This window comes from Tamandua tetradactyla, chromosome X, assembly GCF_023851605.1.
Source record: "Tamandua tetradactyla isolate mTamTet1 chromosome X, mTamTet1.pri, whole genome shotgun sequence".
Lineage (NCBI taxonomy): Eukaryota > Metazoa > Chordata > Mammalia > Pilosa > Myrmecophagidae > Tamandua > Tamandua tetradactyla.
The window spans coordinates 65,116,346-65,133,045 of record NC_135353.1 but is presented as its reverse complement, the minus strand read 5'-3'; positions in this window follow the sequence as shown (position 1 = coordinate 65,133,045).

The window sequence follows — 16,700 nt, the reverse complement described above, 5'->3', positions numbered from 1 at the left end:
CTACCTACCATGTCCCTGCCCTGCCCCTCTCCCTGCAGAGAACAACCTCTCCTACTTCCTTGAGAAAACAGAGGCCTTCAAGCATGAATTAACTCAGTGCCCTGCCCCACCCCCCAAAAATTGGCCTGCATTTCCAACTTCCTTCCCCTCCAGCCCTCCCTTCTCAGAGGACAAGGTGCCCCTCTCGTTAAAGGCTAATCGCTCTGCCTGGGCCTTGGCCTCATCCACCCTCTTTCTCTGGGCCCTTTCTCCAGACTCTGAACATTGTGTCCTTTCTCTTCAGAAAACTTAAGCTTATCTATACCAGTTCTTTCCCCTCAGTTTATAAAATGCTTGTCTCTGTTGTCCAAAAACACAAACACCCTCCCTCGCCAGATTGCGTTCTTTTGCTCCCCTAACTTTCATGCATTCTCTCTCAATCTCCCTCTTCCCCCTCCCCACTTCTCTTCTCTTCCCTTCACTCTCAAATTTGTTGAAAGTAAAGTCTACAGTCTAGATTTCCACTTTTCCCAACTTCCCACTCACCCCTCAACCAACTGTAATTTGGCCCTGGCCCATCATTCCAGTGAAAGGGCACTGCCAAAGGTCACCAATGGCCTCCTAATTGCCAAATCCAATGATTTCTTTGTACTTTAGGTGGCAAAAAGTACAGTTGGCCAAGACCTCATAGCTGAAGCTCTCTCTCCCATCTAAGCGTTCATGACCACGCTGTCTGGTTTTCCTCCTACCCCTCGGTTCCTTTTGCTGACCTCTTTTCCTCTGTCCATTCTTCAAATCAGTGTTTCTCAAATTACAGTCCACAAATCAGGCTGATCTGTAGTGATGTTTTTGAAAAGTCACAGCAAAATAAGAAAAACATCAATGGTAGAGTTTTTCAATAATCTGAATTTATTTGATTATAAAGGATTGTCGTTTATTCTGAGCTTATGACTTTCCTATATCCTGATGGTTAAAATGTCCTTGCTTTCTTGAAAAGGTGGTAATGGTGGATGTTAGTTTGTTACCTTAATGTTTTTATTTGGCAAAGTACAATGTTTGCATCTCTATGTCAGTCCAATACATGCTTATTGAATGAATGAGAGCTATGTTTTCAGACTGAAATTTTCCTGATAAACAAACTCATTCCAAAAACTGAATTGCTTTTCTCCCCCCGCCTCCCACACACACCTCCTTTGTACCTACCTCAGAAACCAGCATCATGTTGACTGAGTCACTCAAGCCAGAAATTACCTAGGCCACCAAGCCCTACTGATTTTAGTTGTTACCATTTCTCACATTTGTCTCTTCTGTCCTCCCCAGTCTCTTGGCTGTTCTTCAGTTGTGGCCTTATCTGTCCTCTCTCACCTGGATGAATGCCTGCCACAGCCTCCCGATAGGTTCTCCTGTCCTTTGCTTGGCCATGCTGCTCAGCTGCTCCAGTGATCTTTCTAAAACAGAAAGTAGTATGGTTCTCTTCTACTTAAAACTTCCAGTGATTCACAGTTGCCTATAGGACATGTCTAAACTCCTCTATTATATCCCTCTGCCACCCTGGCCCAGCCTACATCTCCAGTCTTCTGCCCCAGTGGTCCTCTACGTGCCCTCCACATCCATTCTGTAAAAAGTCCACAGCCTTACACTGGTAATCTTTTCTGGGTTTAGGGCCTTTGAAGGTCTTAACCCCACTCTCTATTGAGGTTACCACAGAGGATGTAAACTGGACCATTCTTGAGGCAGGTGTTTTTCAAACAGTATGTCACAACCAATACAGGGTTTGAAGTCAATTTAGTGGGCTGCAACCAACATTTAACAAAATGAATAGCAAATATAAGAGCAAATCATGTGTGCTACGGATCTACATTCTTTTGTGAAAATTTTGCTTTAGTTCCTATAGAGATAGATGATTTTATATATATATGTATATATATATACAAAGAGAGAGACACACAAATATATATACTGGGTCCTGCTGTAAAATATGTATTTTACTGTGTGTTGCAGTAAAATAAATGTGAAAACCTGTGCTCTAAGGGAGCTAGATGTTATTCTTTGATAATTTAGTCAGTGCTGCACATGCCATGGTCCTTTCTCTCAGAATGGTCTAGTCTCACCGGGGGGTGTAACAGACTTCAGGAGAAAGGGTAACGCTAGGAAAACTTCATAGAAGAGGGGGAGATTGAGTTGGGCTGGCCTTAAGTAGACAGAGAGAAGGGAGGGCTGTATTCCTAGGAGGGAGAAGTAACACAGAGGGGGATAATAAGAGCAGAGAACATTTGTTAAACATTTATGTGCCTGGCACCATTCTAAACACTTTGCATGATCAGAAACAAACCTATGAAGAAGATACTATTACAAGCCTCATTTTATAAATGAGATTGAAGAACTTGCCCAAGGTCACAGAGCTGAAAATGATAAGGCTGGGCTTTGAACTTAGATATAGGCTCCTTACTCTTAACCACTGCACTGCACTCCACTGGGGCCAATGAGGGAAATGGGTTGTCTATGGAACAGTAAGAACTTAGGCCAGCAGGAAACTGATGATGTAGGACCTTGAATGCCAGGTTGAAACCCCCTGGAACAGCTTCTGCAACACCTCCAGAAAGGAGATCTCACTCTTTCTATCCAGCCTACTCCTTTCTAGCCAGAGCCCCTGGGGATGGGGTCAGGAAGCTCAGGAGCCCAGTAATGGTACCAGGTGGAGGGAAGAAGCAAGGTAGAGTTGGCTTTGAGAGAGGAGGAGAGGGGAACGTTCGCTCCCCCACCCAAGCCTGTCCCTAAGGCAAAAATAGCAAATGGTGCCTGGGGCCTCTTGTCCCCAAGTCCAAATGTCCCAAATGAGCCAAGTCTTGGACCCAATCCCTCAGATTCCTGGGGCAAGGGGTCCCCTCTGGAGAAAAGTTTGTTGCTAGGTCAGCACTCCTCCTGTGCCCTCTGTCTCATGGTCTGCCATTTGAGCCAGGCCTGGGGCCCATGTGGTGCAGGTCTTCTTGACAGAGCCTCTCACAGCTCTCCATTTGCTCTTCATTTGGACTGCAGAGGCCTAGAAAAATAAAGTCCTTAAGAAGGAGGAGGGATGGGAGGGACAGTCCTTGGGAAGATGACTCCCAGCCAGGTTCCTTCCCTCCTTTATTAGGAACATCCTGTCCCAACCTGGGCTCCTAGGGCCTCTCCAGTCCCTCTTCTCTAAGATAGTCTTCTTGTCCAGTCTGGCCTGAGGCCTTCAAAAGGTGGAGTGATACTGAATTTTCAATAGTGCATTCTATTCTTTTCTTTTTAATCCAGGTGGCCTATTGATCCTGCTGTATCAGTAGGCAACAGATACTGGTAAATAGTGACAGATACCTTCCCGGGAGGTGGATCCTGGTACATTAACAACAGCTAACATTTATTCCTTACTACAGCTTACTATAGGTCAGGCCTTGTGCCAAGCACTTTCTTGCTTCAGTTTTTCATTTACTCCTTATAAAAATATTATGAAGCAAATACTGTTATTGTTTCTATTTAAAGATGAACAGAAAACTGAGGCACAGAGAGATTAACTGATTTAACCAAGATCAAGCAGCTAGTGAGTAGTAGATCTGAGGTTGGAATTCAGGTCTGTGTTGTTCCAGAAATCTATGTAATTTTTTAATGCAGCTGTGTGGAGGGTGAGGTCCCCTTGCCAATTGCCCCACATTCCTCATTTAGGGGCCCATGCACTGCTGTGGAGCCAGGCAGACAGCAGAAAGTACAAATAGAAGTGGGTGACTGTTGCCATGACCTGAGCAAGTCTCCACCACAGCCACCACCATGATTTGGGACTGGGTCTGATCTATCAATGGCACCACTCCAGGATTGCAAAAGCAGGGTAACTGGGAGTCCTGTCAATGCTTCATTCATGATAGCTCTTGACATAGCTCTCATTAGGCATTGCTCTAGAGTAGATGGCTACCACTCTGGCTCAGGCCCTTATCAGCTCATGCCTGTACTTCTGCAGTAAGCCTTAAAGTGGAAAAGCTTGGGCTCTAAAGTTAGATAGATCTGGGGTTGACTCCCAGCTCCAGCATTTAGCTGACTGGCCTTGGACAATTGACTAATCTGAGTCTCGGTTTTTCCCATATGTGAAATGGGATAATAATGAACCCCACCTCACAGGGTTGTAATGAAGATATAATGAAATACAGTATGGATTTCATTTTCTTAGAGACTGATATATATTGACTATATATATGTTGGCTGTTATCATTATTATAATTATTGCTTTTTCCCTCCATCATTTAATATTTTGTGGTTGTTCAGGGCATAGGCTTTGGAAGCAGTCCGGTGTTGGAATCCCTCCTTCTTAGATTACTATCCAGGTGAGCGGCTTATTGCCCCAGGGATGAGAATAACTGCACCAATTGCACAGGGCTAGAGTGAAGATGAAATGTAGGTAACACTGTAGGTAAATCAGTGCTAGTTCTTTTTGTCCCATCCACCTTCAAATGTTTTCTGCATACTTGGTCAGATTTGGTTTCCTGAAACAGTTTCCATTCTTCTCACATACCTGCAATTGGCAAGCCTTGACTGATGGGAATATATTGGGCATTTATGAATTTTCCTTACATCTTTAGACACACCACCCAGTCCACCCAGCTCTCCCCTTCATTTCTTGCAAGCTTGTCACTATACTGTCTCTGCACATGATCATCTTCACCCCAAACCCAAGTCTAGAATGCCTTCTCTCTATCTCATTACTTAAATTTTACCTCTCCTTTCTAGACCCTTCTCCAACCATACTTACTCCAGGAAGTCTTCAAGCCATGGTAACATCTTCCCTCCACAGACCTCTCATCTGAACCACCTTACCATGTAGCGAGTTCTAGCCTTCTTTTCAGTTGCCTTTCAGATGTGAGCCAAGCCTGTCTATCAAGGTGATCAGAGAAGGGGCTGTAGTTTCATTATCTCTCCTCCCTTCCGTCAGCCTCTAGCACAGTATTGGGCACACAGCAGGCCCTCATTCCTTGTGCATGGAATGGCATTTAACTCACGATAGCTGGTCTGAGAAATGGCATTTAACTCAGCTATCCTGAGTTAAAATGGCATTTAACTCAGGATAGCTGGTCTGAGAAAACTATCAGATTCAGTTTAGCAACGCTTTGGAACTCCAAGGTGGGGTGGCAAACATCCATAACTTGTGCACAGGCCTGGATTGGATTCTCTGTTTGCATTTTGGCCTAATAAGACAGAATATCCAAGATCCCAGAAGGAAATGATGAGGAGAGCCTTAGAGGATAGTTATTGGCTTGGCAGGGATAGCTCAGGAACAAGGCAATTCAGGAGCTGAAGAGCACACAGCAGAGGTCCTTGAGGGAAGGAACCTAGGACATTTTAAAGCATGATTAAAGTTTTTAAAAATACCAACGGGGCCTTTCTCCCCCACCTCAAGCCTTAGCCTAGACCAGCAGTCATAAAGATGTGGTCCAAAGACCCCTAGGATTCTCTAAAACCCTTTCAGGGGCCCCTCTGAGGGGTTCCTTGAGACCCTTCAGGGGTGCCAGTCAAAACTATTTTCGTGATAATATTAAGATATTATTTGCCTTTTTCACTGTGTTGACATTTGCATTGATGGAGCAAAAGCAATGGTAGGTAAAAATACAGGCAACTTAGCTTGGACAAGGTAGTAGTACCAAACTATATTCATGCTTTTCTTCATCACCATGTACTTCTAGTGAAAGAGATGTCATTTTTCGTTAAGAATGTCCTTGATGGAATGGTAAAAAGGATAAATTTTTATTAAATGTCAACTTTCAGGACATATCTTTTAATATTTTGTATGACAGAATGGGAGGGATGCATAAAACTCACTCATTTTAATGCACAGTTCTATGAATTTTGACCAAACATAGAGCCATGTACTAGTCATGCATATCATAGTTCCAACACACCAAAAATTTCCCTTGTGCTGCCCCTTTGTAGTCATTCCCTTCCCCAACCCCAACCCTTGGCAACCACTAATCTGTTCTCCTTCCCTATAGTTTTGTCATTTTGAGAATGTCATATAACGTAGCCTTTCGAGTTTGGCCTCTTTCACTCAGAACAACATATTTAAGATTTATCCGTGTAGTTGCATGTATCCATAGTTCATTCCTTTTCATTGCTGAGGAGTATGTCCATGTATGGATGATGTACATAGCTTGTTTATCCATTCACTAGCTGAGGGCATTTCAGCTGTTTCTTAAAATAATTTTTAAAAGCATAGACTGGTCCTGAGATAAAAAAATTTTCAGACCCATTGGCCTAAAATTTTCTTTTCCTTAAGTCCCCCTACTTTGGAATTTCATAGACCAATGCAATTTCTAAGCAAAAAACAATGGAGTAGGGAATTGACATTTGGTTGCCTAATTTAAATTTTGTAACTAAGGGCATGAATAATAATACCATTTCTTATTTTATAAAAAAAATTTAATATCAACTATTGGAAGAATAAATTCAGAATTACCGACAGTCCTTTAAATTGAATAAGCTGTAAGTCACTCATAAAATCTCACTGCATTGTCCTTAATTTACTCCTTTTGGTGACTCTTCCACTACCACACTCTTTTATTCATAAAAGTTTGTACATTGGTGTTTGGGAGCCACTGATCCATGCCTCTCCTCCCAGGTCTTCTTATTCATTTCTCTCAAACTTATTATTTCTTTCTTCGCAGACATGTCATCACAGATCCTTCTCTTGTCACTGCCAGAGCTTCTCTTCTCACATATTTTTTCCTTTCTTACTCATTCTGCAACTCCTTCCTCTTTTCACAGAGTCCTCACCTCCTTGACCAATTTACTACTTTCCTTTTCAATACATTCTCTTCTCAGTCTAATTTTTTCAATTCTATGGTGCATTTACTATGTGTTTATCACTATATTAAGCTAAAAGGGAATGATGGAATAAGACAAATGAAAGTCAAGCTCTGCAGGTACCCACAATCAAGTGAGGAAGAAAGAGAAGAAACAAAAAACATAATGCAGCATGAAACAGAAAACATAACGCAGCATGATTGAAAGGGATAACAAGATGCTTTGGTCATACAAAAGGATAACCATCTGTGCCAATTTGAATCTGTTATGTACCCCAGAAAAGCCCATGTTATTTTAATCCATCCCTGTGGGTGAACACCTATTGTGGGTGAGAACTTTTGCTTAGGTTGTTTCCATGGAGATGTGAACTAACCCATTCAGAGTGGATCTTAATCCCCTTGCTAGAGTCCTTTATGAGGGGATAAAAGGCAGAGACAATTTGGAGAGAGCACTGAAACCAGAACCCAGGAGAAAATCGTCCACAGATGAACAGAGACATTTTGGAGAGAAGGACTAGCAGATGTAGCCATGTGCCTTCCCATGTAACAGAGAAACCCCAAATGCCAGCAGCCTTTCCTGAGAGAAGGTATCTTCTTCTTGATGCCTTAATTTGGATATTTTCATGGCCTTAGAACTATAAATTTGTAACCTAATAAAACCCCATTGAAAAAGCCAACATATTTCTGGTATATTGTATTCTGGCAGCTTCAACAAACCAAAACACCATCTAAGACTAAGGAGGGAAACAGGATTCAGGAAAGACTTCCAATAGGAAGCAATGACAAAGCTGAGACTTGAAGGATACATTTTCTAGATGAAACCAGCTGAAGGTGAGGTTGTAGGAAGTCACAGGAGTATCAAGCAGAAGGAATTGGACTTTAAAGGCCTAGAGGTGAAGGACAGCATGGAAGTTTGAGGAACTGAAAGGAAACCTATAGGAAGTGTAATGGGTAAGGTCAAAAGTAACAGGAAATCAGTTTAGAGAGCAAGATAGCGGTCAAATCCTGCAGACATGCCATATGGAGAATATACCATAGAAAACCAAGTGTGGGAGCAGAAAAATCAGTTAGCAGGCTATTATACTGCTCAGGCAAGTGAGGGTGGTGGAGGTAGAGAAGGAAATCAGTGAATGGATGAAAGAGCAATATTATGGAGGTAGAATTAGAAGGACTTTGTGCCAGTTTGAATCTGTTGTATACCCCAGAACAGACTGGTCCTTATTCAATATTGCTGAGTGGGATCCTTTTGACTGTTTCCATGGAGATGTGACCCACCCAATTGTGGAAAATAACTTTTGATTAGATGATTTCCATGGAGCTGTGTCTCCACTCATTTAAGGCAGGGTTGCTTACTGGAGTCCTTTAAGAGGGAACCATTTTGGAAAATGGAAAACCATTTTAGAACCAACAGCCAGAGACCTTTGGAGAAAAAGGAATATGTGCCCCCCCCCCCCCGCCAGAAGACTTATTAAATGAGGTGAGAAAGCTATCAGGCATCACCATGTACCCTCCTAGCTGAGAGAGTTGTTCAGAAGCCAGAGACCCCAACAGACACAATCCACGTGCCTTCCCAGCTGACAGAGGGGTTCTGGACAGCCTCAGCCATTCTTGAGTTTCTAGATTAAACAAGGTTTTCTCAAATGAAGAAGTCTGAGGGAGGATTGCTTTCAGTTGAAAGGGAAATCAAGGATACAATTCTGGACATGTTGAGTTTGAGATGCTTTTGTGCTATCCAAATAGAGATGTCAGTATATACAGGCCTGAGGCTCCAAGTAGAAGTCTGGGCTACAGTTGAGTATTTGGGGGTCATCAGAGTATATGGGGAAATTGGAGTCATGGGGCATAAATGAGATTTCCAAGAATGAGAATGCAGAGTAAGAAGAGAAGAGGACAATTGTTAGGTTCCTAAAAAATGCCCATATATAAGGGTCTGGCAGAGGAGGAGGAGCCAATACAGAAGTAGTCTGAGAGACAGGAGAAAAAACAAGGGAGTGTTGTATCAAAGAGACGAAGAGAAGAAAGTGTTTGTTTCAAGAAGGGCAAAGTGATTAGGAGCTTTGAATGTTGCATAAAGGAAGTTAAGGACTGAAAAGTGGTTTGTTTCAAGAAGGGCAAAGTGATTAGGAGCTTTGAATGCTGTATAAAGGAAGTTAAGGACTGAAAAGGGGCCCTTGGATTTGGTGACAAGAAGATCATTGGTGACCTGGACAAGAACTCCTTAGTTTGGTGGAATGGTGGGGATGGAATTTTTCTAAAATGCTTTCTACCTTAGATCTTAACTCTTTCTCCCAGAGTCCTTTCCTTCCTACTTTTTCCTCCTACAATATCTCATTTCTTTCAGACTTCTCTTTTCATAGCACCACCTCCTCCCTATCTTTCAAAGCCTTGCTATATACAGACCTCTCCAAGATTTTCTTCCTCAAGTATCCCTCTCCTATCTCTTCTCCTTGTCTATCCCCTGACCCATCTCTTCCCACACCCCTTATTCTCTCACCTCTCACTGCTCTCCTTAACCAAGCATGGCTTTTCTCTCCGCTTGTCTTTTATACCCCTCTCTATTCTTCCCCTATATAGGCTCACTGGCTCTCAGCAGGGGTCTTAACAGAGTGAATACACAGCAGCCTTCCAGGCTCAATACTGAGGAGTCATAGTTTTTGGCAAGATTCCACCGGGATCTGACGGCACCGACCTGTAGGGAAACAGTGTTAGAACCTAGTCCTTGAATTATTGCCAGCCTGGTAACCACATCCTGCATACACAGTGCCTTCATCCGCCCTGGCACCTTATGCTAAGATTCTGTCTTTTCCTATCTTCAGTAGCACAAAGTTACTGCAGGCTGATAAGGTGTCCATCCACTTCCCTTTCTAATACTTTGCATTTATCCTGCATTTTCTACTTGTTAACATACTTCCACACTCATTAGCCCAGTCTTGGGAAGTCAGCTGGGTGAAGCCTGAAGAAAGAAGATAGAGAAACTTAACCCAGGTCACAGACCTGAGTATAGGATCAGCCCAGTATCCCTCCCACCCCTTCAGCCTTGCTAGCTTTCAAGCCCAAAGATGTCCCCTACCCTTATCACAGGCACAGCTGCCCTTTTAGCCTATCCAGCTGGCCAAGTGGGAGCATCCTGAAGTGAGCCCTGCTCAGGAACACCGTCAGGTGGTCAATGCCGATTTCTGGTTTGCTTCACTGAGCTTATCCAAGACTAGAAATCTAACTTTTGCTATGATATTACTTGCAAAGAGTAGTAGAGTATAATGATTAAGAGCCAAGCTCCAGAATTGACCAGGCTTGGTTCCCAGGCCTGGCTTTACTCTGCACTACCTCAGTGATGAGACAATGTATATGAAGCCCTCAGCATAGTGCCTGACACCCAGAAAGTGTTTGGTCAACAGTGGCTATTAATATCCTTATCATTTTCACATGGAAATCCCTGGGAAGGAGTTGCTGTGGTACATTGGAAAGTTTACTGAACTCGACATCTAGAGACCTGGATTCGAAGTCCAATCATCACTGCTCAACTTGGAATATTGTTTGATTAATTCCTTTCATCTCAGTAGACCTAAGTTTCCTTGTCTGGTAATAGTAGCTGCGTTTTTTTTTTTTTTTTTTTTTTGCAATATATCGAATCAGCCTTTAAAATATGCAAACTCTTGACTTAGCAATTTCATTCCTAGGAATTTGTCGGTACTGTATGCACAGATGCTAGGTTATAATAGTGAAAAGTTGCAACTAGCAAAAATGCTAATAGTTAATGGTTACATTTCTATATGATAGAATAGAATACAGCCATAACAGAATGACATAGATTTGGGTTTTTTTATTGACATGGAAACAGCTCCATGATATATTATGTAGAAATAATAGAAAGTTACAGAATTGTAGGTATTGTATGATTTAACTTTTTAATGATTTTTATTGTGAAATATAACATATACAAAAAGCAATACATTTCAAAGTACATTTTAACAAGTAATTATAAAGTTGATTTCAAAGTTTTGTATGGGTTACAGCTTCACAACTTCAGGTTTTTCTTTCTAGCTGCTCCAAGATACTGGAGACTAAAGAGAAATATCAATTAATGATTCAGTGTCATACTTATTTGCTAAATCTTAACTTTTCTGTTATAACTCCTCCTTCTTCTTTGATCCTTCTCCCAGGCTTTAAGGATATTTGTGTTATGCCCATTATGACTTTTTTTCATGATGAAAAGGGGTGTTAACAATATAAGATAGGGGGATGGAACTGGTTGATGTTCTTGGAAAGATAGCCACCTCTGGGTTTCAGAACTTATCTGGCCTAGAAATCATCTGAAGGTTTTAGGCTATTGAAAACTAAACTTAGTGCATGCAACTTTTGTAGGGTCTCAGATAGTTCTTCAGGGTTAACAGGAATGATGTTGGTTAGGGTTTGGCAAACCATGGCAGTTAGCTATATCTAACTGAAACTTGCATAACAGCAGCCTCCAGAATAGCCTCTTGACTCTATTTAAACTCTTCTAGCCACAGATACCTTATTTTGTTAAATTTCTTTTCCCCCTTTTGGTCAGGAAGGTATTATTGATCCCATGGTGCTAGGGCCATGCTCATCCCTGGAAATCATGTCCCACATTGACAGGGAGACTACCCCTGGACGTTTTGTTCCACGTAGAGAAGAGGGTAATGATTTTATTTGCAGAGTTGGGCTTAGAGAGAGAGAGAGAGAGACCACATCTGAACAACAAAAGAGGTTCTCTAGAAGTAACTCTTAGGCATAATTATAGGTAGACTCACCTTCTCTGCTACAGAAATAAGTTTCATAAGAGCAAGCCTCAAGATCAGAGGTTTGGCCTATTAAGTTGGGAGTTCCTGGTATTTGAGAGAGTATCAGGGATTTCCCAGTGGGAAAGTTGAATAGTTACATATTTTGTCTCCAGTCCCTCGAGGGACTTTAGTATGATTTAATTTTGTAAAAAAAATTTATTGCTCTATTGTACATAAAAATGTTAGTAATGGTTATCTTTTATTAGTGGTATTATGAAGACCTCTATTTTCTTCTTTATGCTATTTTCTGACTCTCTGCAATAGAATCTTGTCTTTTTGGGGGGTGCATGGTCCAGGAATCAAACCCAGGTCTCCTGCATGAAAGGCGAGCATTCTCACCACTGAAATACCTGTGCACCCTAGAATCTTGTCTTTTTCTAATAAAAAAACAAGAAAGTTTTTCTTCCATTTGGAGAGAAACTCATTTGCTGCATTGTACCTCATAGAACTTTTGGGAGACTCAAATGAGATAGAGTAAAACTACTATTACAAAAGAGAGGCCTGCCATTATCATGGCTACCTCAGTCTCACCTTGCAGGAACATGTTCTTTGAAGTCACTAGAGTCTGAACACATGCTTGCCCTTGAGCCCTGGGGTCAACTGTAAGGATGGCATAGGGCGGGGGCTTGCTGCAGGGCCAGGTTAGATGGAAGAGGCCCACGGTGGGGGTGTGGGGGCTGTAGGCAGTGTAGGACTGCCCTGAAGTGAAAGCTGCTGGGACACTTCTCCACTGGGCTGTTTATGAGGCTTATTTCCTGCTGGGTGTTGGGACTGCAAGCCTGGGACACCTAATGGGCAGAACAGAGCCCCCTCCTCTCACTACCCCCAAAGCTGGAATGTTCTGAATTCCTCCTTGGGCCAAAACCCCTCCTGAAGGCCTCTCCTGGGCTCACAGAGGTCACCACACAAAAGCCCAGCTGGAGTTTTTGACAGGAAAACACAAAACCCACAAAACCTTTTTTTTTTTTTAAGTACCTCAAGCTCCCACAGCCTCCAGGGGTTTAATTCTGATCTGTATAAATCTCTGACCCAAGGCTCAGATTTACAGATGGATTTTGCCAAGCTGTGGTTAACAATTAGAAATCCTTTACGACTTCGGGCCACTCACACCTGCTCCCTCCTCTTAGCATCCCTTCCTCCATCTCTGAGGAGCATCTCCTCCTCCAAGGCTCCACACAAAGAACTGCTCCGTAAGTAAATCAATCCTAATTTATTTGCAGCCTTTTAAATTAATCTAGGTGGGCCTTTCATGCTAGTTGCTATCATTTTGGCCCATGGGTCACCTTGAGTTTCTGAGTGAAGGGCACTGGAGGGGGAATTCAAGTGGCATTTAGGTTGTGGTATTTGTTTCCTCAAAGCTATTGCAAAGGTTACAGAGGAAACACTCTTCACATTAGATGATAATTTCTGGCTGAATATTTTGGAGGCAAAATGCTGGGATAGTAGGATGGGAGCAAAGAAACTATAGTTTATCTCTGCCTAGCTAGGGGCAGCTGAAGCAGATTTTCTTTGGCATGAAGGCTCAGAAAGTCAGCAGAAGGTGTATTTTTGATTGAAGCTATAAAAATCTCCCCTTCAAGCCCTCAACTAACTCTCCCCAACTGGTCTGCAAGTCTGTCATTAGAAATTCCTTCTTTGAATTGAGGCATTAGTGACCTCTTTGAAAAGGAGTTAGAACCAAAACATTGACAGCATTTCTAGCTGGACAGATTGTAGGTGATATTTCTTTTCAAAATTCCACCTTTGCATATTTTCCAGTGTTCTAAAATGAGTGGGCTTTGCTTTGACAATCAAGACAAAAATAAACTTTTTAAAGCAATTAGAAAATTTCTCAATCTAGTTGCAGTTTCCTGAGCTGTCATCAATCAATGGAAAGGTGAACTGCTCCAAAGACAAACTTTCCAGAAAGTATGGCTTCAAGGGAATGGCTTCACCAGTTAAGATCTATCTTTATCCAGGTGTGAGGTGCAGAGAGGGAAGAAAGTTTCTCAGATTCCTCTGAGGGGCTTGTGAGATCAAGGGATAGAGAAATAAAGCTGACTGACAGAAGAGGGCTGTAGTGGCCTCCTTCACCAGCCAGGCCTCAGAACACCATGTATTCAGCCAACTCATTCTTATGAGGGTGCCCCCAAAGAAGAGATGCCACACACAAAATTCTTGGAGCAAGCTATGGGAAGAATAGCAGGGCAAGTGTACAGGCAAGAAGGGGTTAATTAAAGAGTTGCTATTAGTCTTTGACCCTCCTAATCCTCTCCCCTAATACCAATCCCTCCCCTAAAAAAGATTAGGTAAGGATCCTAAGTGTAGCCTTCTTGCCCAGCCTTTGGGCCATGGAGAGTGTTGGCCCTGTGCCCAGAAGACAATTCAGCTGGCATGGACTAGAGTTCTCTGTCTCTCCAAAGCAGCCAGAGCTTGGCTTCTAGGAGGATCCCTCAAAGAGAAAAGTTTCTTTTAAAGTTACCTGCCTCCAGTAACAGCTGTTCAGTCTTCTGTATTTGTCAAAGTGGCTTCCTATTCACATTACCTTAATTGAGAGTTAAAACCTTGCTGATGAGCAAACTAGGCCTTGGAGAAGTTAAGGGACTTCCTCAAGTTAGAAGCAGAATTGGGATGAGAAGTTAGATCTTTTGATTTTCAGGCCAGGGCCCTTTGCCTCTCTGTCCTCATCTCTACTACTTCTCAGAGGACAAAAAGCAGACTCAAGCCTGGCCCACCATCCAATCACTTGCTGTTTTGTCTACCCCTGCTCCTAACTGAAAACTGATCCTCCTTTAGCCCTTTCTCCTATTGAATAAACTGCAACATCTTATTGTTCCTCCTGACCAGCTCTGCCAAGTCAGACTCTCTAGAGATTCCTGGCTACAGTGATGGCATTTTATTCACTCTGCCCTCACACTCCCCAAAATTATTCTTCTACTTAGAAAGAGCAATGAGTCAGGACTGGCTCTGGAGAGAGGTTCTCCTCTTGGGGACATTGCTGACTCTCATGAGAAACTCAAGTTGGGCCGTTCTGCTGCCACCCAGGAAGGTTTAAGCAGGAGTTGCTTCTCTTGGTGGTGGTGGGGGAGAATGGGTCAGGAGATCCTCTCCCTGAAAACCCCTAGGTAGCTCACCAACTCTCACTGAAAGCCCAGATATAGATAGTGAACACATAGGAAAATGTATTTAACCCAACCTGAATGGGAAGGGGTGGGGATGGGGGGTCCAAGGAAGCCTTAAAGGAGAGGGTGAATCCTGAAGGATAGCAAGCAATTAATCAAGCAAATGGTGGATGGTAGAATAGCACACTTAAGGGCTTGGAGACAGAAAGAAAGGCAAATTCAGAGAAGTATAAGGACTAAGGTACAGCTGGAGAATGTGTGTATATAAAAGCAGGACATGGGGATAGTAGTTAATGGTGAGAGATAGGCAGGGAAGAAAAGCAGGGATGGGACAATGGAGGACTTACCATTGTGAGTTTCATCCTGAGAACAATAAAGAGCTCCTGAAGTCTTTAAAGCATGGCAAAGGAGTGAGGTGGCAGACATGATTTAATTTCCATTTTAGAAAGATCCTTGACTACTAGGTGGAAAATTGATTGCAGGGGCAGGGCAGGAGTGGAATTAGAAAGACCAATTTGAGGTGCCTATGATATTTTCAAGCAGACAAAAGATAATGGTTTCATGGTTTCAACTAATGTTTGGGCAGTGGAGATGGGGAAAAGTGGATGGATTCAGGATATATTTTGAAGGTAGAACTGATAAGACTTTATAATTATGTGTCAGGAGGTCAAGAAGAGGTGTGGAATCAAAGATGACTAACTTGGATTATTGAATGGATGGTGGTCCCGTTGAGATAGGGAGCAATGTATAAGAAGGAGTAGTTTGTGAGTGGGGAGGGAAGGAAGCAGATGATTTCAGCTTTGCAAATGTTGGATTTGAGGTACCATTTAAAACTTTCAGGCAGAGCCATTCCAAATGCAACTGAATGTACAAATCTTGAATTCAGAAGAGAGATCTATGCTTGAGATATGGAATCACGAATCATTAGCATAGAGAGAGAAAGTAGATGAGATCACCCATGGAGAATGTGAAATGTAAGAACAGAAGTCTAGATGAAACCTGAGGGGAATAGTCAGATTAAAGAGTGGGTAGAAGAACTTATAAAGGAAATCTAGAAGAATCATTTGAAGGGAAGGGGAAACAGGGGTGGTGTTACTGAAAACAAGGGAGAAGACACAAGGGGAGGGACAAGGTGAGATGATAGAAATATGATCGTTGGATTCTGGGACAAGGGAATTGTTGTTGAACTTGGTGAGAACATTTTTAATGGAGAGCTAATGAGAGAAACCAGAACGCAGAGGGCTGAGCAGTGAGTGTAAGGGTGCAGAAGTAGAGACATCTGTATATTTGTGTTTGTTTTTGTTTTTTGTTATTTAAGACTCTTGGCTTTAAAGAGAATGACCTAGATAGAGTAATAGCTGGATAGGGAGAAAGTAAGGTTGGAAGCTCAAAAAGAGTGGTAAATATTGGAAGGAGTCACCAGTGGGTTGCTTATCAGGAAGAAGTAGAAGTAGCACTGAAGGCCCCACTGAGATTCGCAGTCATGAGAATCACAGTCAGATAGGTAAAAGTGTGCTTACTTTAGCGATGAGAAAACCAATAGCCAGAATGGACTTTCTCAGTGTCACAGAAGTAAATGACAGAGCTAAGATTCAAATTAAATTCTCTCCCATCAAATATTTATTGGCTCCTGTTCCACACCACTTTGCATCAACATTGGCATTGTCACAGCCATCATTGGTGAATGGTATTGCTCATCAACCATGTACTCAATGCTGCAGAGTTACAACAGAAATTTAATATTTGGTTTCCACCCTCAAATTGCTTAGAATTCAGGTGTAGAGACAAGGCATTCAACAAGTACATATACGTATGGTGTAATAAATATTATGTGTACCTCATTTTCCTCATCTATAAAATAGAGGCTATTAATACCTACTGCAAAGGATTGCTTTGATGATTAAATGAGTTTACACCTGAGAGGCACTTACAATGGCCACATTGGGAACACTATATAAGCAGCTACTTTTATTATCGTTATTATTATTACTATGATAGAGGTTAGTAAACAC